The sequence below is a fragment of the Mustelus asterias genome, chromosome 28 (assembly GCF_964213995.1).
Source record: "Mustelus asterias chromosome 28, sMusAst1.hap1.1, whole genome shotgun sequence".
Taxonomy (NCBI): domain Eukaryota; kingdom Metazoa; phylum Chordata; class Chondrichthyes; order Carcharhiniformes; family Triakidae; genus Mustelus; species Mustelus asterias.
Window position 1 is genome coordinate 20,905,555 of NC_135828.1, and position 6,049 is coordinate 20,911,603.

Here is a 6,049-nt window from a genome sequence, read left to right on the forward strand (position 1 = left end):
AGTGCTCCACCAAATGTGGCCGTACCAATGTCTTGTACAGTTGTAACACATCGTCCCAACTGGTAATAATGGATCGTACCATTAGAGCTCCCCAGTATGGGATTTGGGGGGGATCCCCAAAGGTGCACTATGGAATCCCTCTCAGAAGTTCAAAGTTTACGGCAATTGCCCAGAAGTGCTCATTTTCTCTGGGCAACTACCCCATGCTGGATTTAAATCACAAATGTCAGATGGCTCTGGCTGAGTTACACAAATAGATACCCAGAAAAAGTTAGAATAAAAACCTCTTCTAAATTCTGGAGAGTCCCCTAACTTCCCCCCCCTCCCGCCCCACCAGTCTCCCCACTATCATCCCCACGGGACTCCCTCCTCTGCCCCCCAACAATTCCCCTCCCCGCCACAGTATTCCCCCCACCCCAACTCCTCTCAGGATTTTACCGACCCATCCCGAACTCTCCCCTCACCCCAGAGGACAGGCCTGACCCCTCCCAACACCACCACCCCACAGGCCCAGCCCCACCCTTCCGCAGGCCCAACTCCATCCCCCAATGTCCGCTCCTACACCCCCACCGCCACCTATGCACCTCCTACTTACCTTCTCCCTGGCATGTCGGTCTCAGTGGACAATAAATAATGTTTGCCATGCAATCTAATTACCAGGACGTCACGACATTCCTGAGGCAGAGCGCTTTCCCTGCATTACTTTGATGCAAATTCCCTGGAAAGGGATAAATAATGAGCATTTGCTACTGCTGCAACTGGATTAAAAATATTGGTCTTTGAGATTGACAACTGCAGTGCTGGCATAAGATTGGTAAATAGGGCAGCATGTAATGGTTGTCGTGGTTATTCACGCTAGGGATCATAATAAACCCTTTAGCTGGTTCGCAGGTTGTAAAATGTTGCAAGGATGTACTGTCTGCATCCTCTCCCATGCTACTTTCTCCCGGGCTATTCTTAGAAACGTAGAACGTACTGCACAGGAGGCGGCTATCAAACCTGTGAGAGTGTAATCCAATTAGTCCCACTCACCCCCTCACCACCTTTCCCAATAGCTCGGCAAGCCTTTCCTGTCAAGTGCTTATCCAAAGTTATTATTGAATCTGCTTCTGCTGCTGTATCTGGGTAATACATTTCAGATCATGACGCACGGTTCAAACAAAAGTGCTCTCTGTCGCCTGGAGTTACTGAATACTGATCTGGCTGATATTCCCGAAACACTCCTGCCCACTCGCCACTCCCGCAGCCAGAAGGGAGGGCAGGATCACTGTGGCAGGTCCCCGATTACAGAGCCTCCTCGGGCAGGCACCTGGATCCACGGGGTCCCCACGCACCCCGGACATACTCTCTTCCATCATCTTGCGTTACATAAGGTTCCGCATTACATTTTAACCAATACGTTAACAGAGGGGATGATTTCTTCTGTGCTATTTGTGCCAAAATTGTAAAAACACAAAAAAGGAACAAATTTTGTTTTTTTTTTCAAAATAAGGACAACAAAATGGAGGAATCCGATTGATGTCAAGGTTGAACTTGGAGCAGTGAAGATCTAAAAGATTTATATGTCGTCCGAAATAAGTTAAGAAAAGAGGTGGAGGAGTGGCATTGTTAATCAAGGGTAGTTTAACGGCTGCGGAAAGGCACTTCGTGGGGGATCTGCACACTGAGGTAATATGGGCTGAAGTTAGAAATAGGAAAGGAGCGGTCACGTTGCTAGGAGTTTACTATAGGCCCCCAAATAGTAATAGAGATGTGGAGGAAGAAATTGCTAAGCAGATTATGGATATGTGTGGGGGTCACAGGGTAGTTGTCATGGGGGACTTTAACTTTCCAAATATTGATTGGAACCCTTGTAGGTCAAATAGTTTGGATGGGGCAGTTTTTGTGCAGTGTGTGCGGGAGGGTTTCCTGACACAATATGTGGATGGGCCGACTAGAGGTGAGGCCACATTGGATTTGGTACTGGGAAATGAACCGGGCCAAGTGTTAGATTTGGTTGTGGGAGAGCAATTTGGAGATAGTGACCACAATTCGGTGTCTTTTGTTATTGCAATGGAGAGGGATAGGGCCGTACGGCAGGGCAAGGTTTACAATTGGGGGAGGGGTAATTATGGTGCGATTAGGCAAGAATTAGGGGGCATAAGTTGGGAACAGAAACTGTCAGAGAAAGGAACTAATGAAAAGTGGAACTTTTTCAAGGAACAAATACTGGATGTCCTTGATAGGTATGTTCCTGTCAGGCAGGGAGGAAATGGCCGAGTGAGGGAACCATGGTTCACAAAAGAGGTGGAATGTCTTGTGAAAAGGAAGAGGGAAGCTTATGTAGGGATGAGGAAACAAGGTTCAGATGGCTCGATTGAGGGTTACAAGTTAGCAAGGAATGAGCTGAAAAAGGGGCTTAGGAGAGCTAGGAGGGGACATGAGAAGTCCTTGGCAGGTCGGATCAAGGAAAACCCCAAGGCTTTTTACTCTTATGTGAGGAATAAAAGAATGACCAGGGTGAGGTTAGGGCCGGTCAAGGACAGTAGTGGGAACTTGTGTATGGAGTCAGTAGAGATAGGCGAGGTGATGAATGAATACTTTTCTTCAGTGTTCACCAAGGAGAGGGGCCATGTTTTTGAGGAAGAGAAGGTGTTACAGGCTAATAGGCTGGAGGAAATAGATGTTCGGAGGGAGGATGTCTTGGCAGTTTTGAATAAACTGAAGGTCGATAAGTCCCCTGGGCCTGATGAAATGTATCCTAGGATTCTGTGGGAGGCAAGGGATGAGATTGCAGAGCCTTTGGCGTTGATCTTTGGGTCCTCGCTGTCCACGGGGATGGTGCCAGAGGACTGGAGAATGGCGAATGTTGTTCCTCTGTTTAAGAAAGGGAATAGAAATGACCCTGGTAATTATAGACCGGTTAGTCTTACTTCGGTGGTTGGTAAATTGATGGAAAGGGTCCTTAGGGATGGGATTTACGACCATTTAGAAAGATGCGGATTAATCCGAGATAGTCAGCACGGATTCGTGAAGGGCAAGTCGTGCCTCACAAATTTGATAGAATTTTTTGAGGAGGTAACTAAGTGTGTTGATGAAGGTAGGGCAGTTGATGTCATATACATGGATTTTAGTAAGGCGTTTGATAAGGTCCCCCATGGTCGGCTTATGATGAAAGTGAGGAGGTGTGGGATAGTGGGAAAGTTGGCCGATTGGATAGGTAACTGGCTGTCTGACCGAAGACAGAGGGTGGTGGTCGATGGAAAATTTTCGGATTGGAGGCAGGTTGCTAGCGGAGTGCCGCAGGGATCAGTGCTTGGTCCTCTGCTCTTTGTGATTTTTATTAATGACTTAGAGGAGGGGGCTGAAGGGTGGATCAGTAAATTTGCTGATGACACCAAGATTGGTGGAGTAGTGGATGAGGTGGAGGGCTGTTGTAGGCTGCAAAGAGACATAGATAGGATGCAAAGCTGGGCTGAAAAATGGCAAATGGAGTTTAACCCTGATAAATGTGAGGTGATTCATTTTGGTAGGACAAATTTAAATGTGGATTACAGGGTCAAAGGTAGGGTTCTGAAGACTGTGGAGGAACAGAGAGATCTTGGGGTCCATATCCACAGATCTCTAAAGGTTGCCAGTCAAGTGGATAGAGCTGTGAAGAAGGCCTATAGTGTGCTAGCTTTTATTAACAGGGGGTTGGAGTTTAAGAGCCGTGGGGTTATGCTGCAACTGTACAGGACCTTGGTGAGACCACATTTGGAATATTGTGTGCAGTTCTGGTCACCTCACTATAAGAAGGATGTGGAAGCGCTGGAAAGAGTGCAGAGGAGATTTACCAGGATGCTGCCTGGTTTGGAGGGTAGGTCATATGAGGAAAGGTTGAGGGAGCTAGGGCTGTTCTCTCTGGAGCGGAGGAGGCTGAGGAGAGACTTAATAGAGGTGTATAAAATGATGAAGGGGATAGATAGAGTGAACGTTCAAAGACTATTTCCTCGGGTGGATGGAGCTATTACAAGGGGGCATAACTATAGGGTTCGTGGTGGGAGATACAGGACGGATATCAGAGGTAGGTTCTTTACGCAGAGAGTGGTTGGGGTGTGGAATGGACTGCCTGCAGTGATAGTGGAGTCAGACACTTTAGAAACATTTAAGCGGTTATTGGATAGGCACATGGAGCACACCAGGATGATAGGGAGTGGGATAGCTTGATCTTGGTTTCAGATAAAGCTCGGCACAACATCGTGGGCCGAAGGGCCTGTTCTGTGCTGTACTGTTCTATGCAAATGTTTTTGTGTGTTGCAGCCACAGCCAACCAGAAAAAAACGATCACAGCAACAACTCCAATAACACGGTAATGTTCAATGTCAGAACAATTGTAACAATAAGAGTTAAGCATGCTGGGAGCTTTGGTCATGTTATAACTGAGCACAGATGCTGGTTAGAAGGGAGTCGTGACCTGGCCTGTGACCTGACACTTCCAGTATTGGCCAAATAAGGATAGTTAGAACATAGAACATAGAAAAACTACAGCACATACAGGCCCTTCAGCCCACAAGTTGCGCCGGTCATGTCCCTACCTACCTAGGCTGACCTATAACCCTCAATCCTATTAAGTCCCATGTACTCATCCAGAAGTCTCTTAAAAGACCGTATCGAGTTTGCCTCCACCACCATTGACGGCAGCCGATTCCACTCACCCACCACCCTCTGAGTGAAAAACTTACCCCTGACATCTCCTCTGTACCTACTCCCCAGCACCTTAAACCTGTGTCCTCTCATAGCAGCCATTTCAGCCCTGGGAAAAAGCCTCTGAGAATCCACCCGATCTATACCTCTCAACATCTTGTACACCTCTATCTGGTCATTCTCCCTGTGGATTTCCTCCGGGTGCTCCGGTTTCCTCCCACAGTCCAAAGATGTGCGGGTTCGGTTGATTGGCCATGCCAAATTGCCCCTAGTGTCAGAGGGTTAGCAGGGTAAATAGTGCAGAAGGAGGCCATTAGGCCCATTGAGTCTGCACCAACCACAATCCCACCAAGGCCCTATTCCCATAACCCCACATATTTACTCTGCTAATCCCCCGGCACTAAAGTTAATTTAGCATGGCCAATCAACCTGACCCGCATATCTTTGGACTGTGGGAGGAAACCGGAGCACCCGGAGGAAACCCACGCAGACACTGGGAGAATGTGCAAACTCCACACAGACAGTGACCCAAGGCCGGAATTGAACCGGGGTCCCTGGCGCTGTGAGGCAGCAGCGCTAACCACTGTGCCAAGGAGTTATCCCTGGTGGCCTGACCAATATTTGTCAGTCAACAGCACAAAAGCAGGTGACCTGGTCATCATCCCATTGCTGTCTATGGGATCTTGCTGTGCACATTTCCTACATTACACAGAGACTACATTTCAAAAAATTACTTGATTGGTTGTAACCTGCTTTGGGACAGTGGTTGTGAAAGGCACTATATAAATGTAAATCTGTGTTTTTACGCTTGGTTAGTACGTCCCCCATTGGTACTCAAGGTTGCCAACAGATTCATTGGCTGACATTTTAAGATCCTGTCATGGAATTGTGTGCAATTTATTTTAACACAGCTCGGCCAACACTTTATGGCAATGCCTGCCAGCGCTGTTAAGAATAAGCCATCACTGCTCTCCCCATCTATGGCATAAAATCAAAGATGGTATTGCAAACATACCAGCGGTAAACCATGCTCCAGATGGAATCACAAACTTTGTTTTTTCTACGCATCTTGAAGTTGAACTCAAAGCAAGGTGAAGATTTCTCAGTCTGGTGATGGACGACGGCCTATTTTTGTAAAACAAACCAAATGAAATTGTGCAGATTAGTCTGTGAACCATGCTTTGAACTTAGCATCACCATTGTTCAAACATTAGGCTATGCCTCCAAGCCACTTTTTTTTTAGTCACAAGTAGGCTTTACATTAACACTGCAGTGAAGTTACTGTGAGAATCCCCTAGTCACCACACGCTGGCACCTGTTCGGGTACACTAAGGGAGAATTTAGCATGGCCAATGCACCTAACCAGCACTTCTTTCGGACTGTG

General features: G+C 47.2%; 1 protein-coding gene across 1 annotated transcript in view; it reads right to left on the reverse strand.

Moving 5' to 3' along the window:
- The window catches only part of LOC144480304 (NFU1 iron-sulfur cluster scaffold homolog, mitochondrial-like), a 34,737-nt gene extending 28,951 nt beyond the window's left edge, over positions 1–5,786 (reverse strand). Inside the window, exon 1 of the mRNA XM_078199657.1 lies at positions 5,681–5,786. The gene's annotated coding sequence lies outside the window, so the exon portion shown is untranslated. The remainder of the gene's footprint in view (positions 1–5,680) is intronic.
- Between the last annotated feature and the right edge of the window lie 263 nt (positions 5,787–6,049).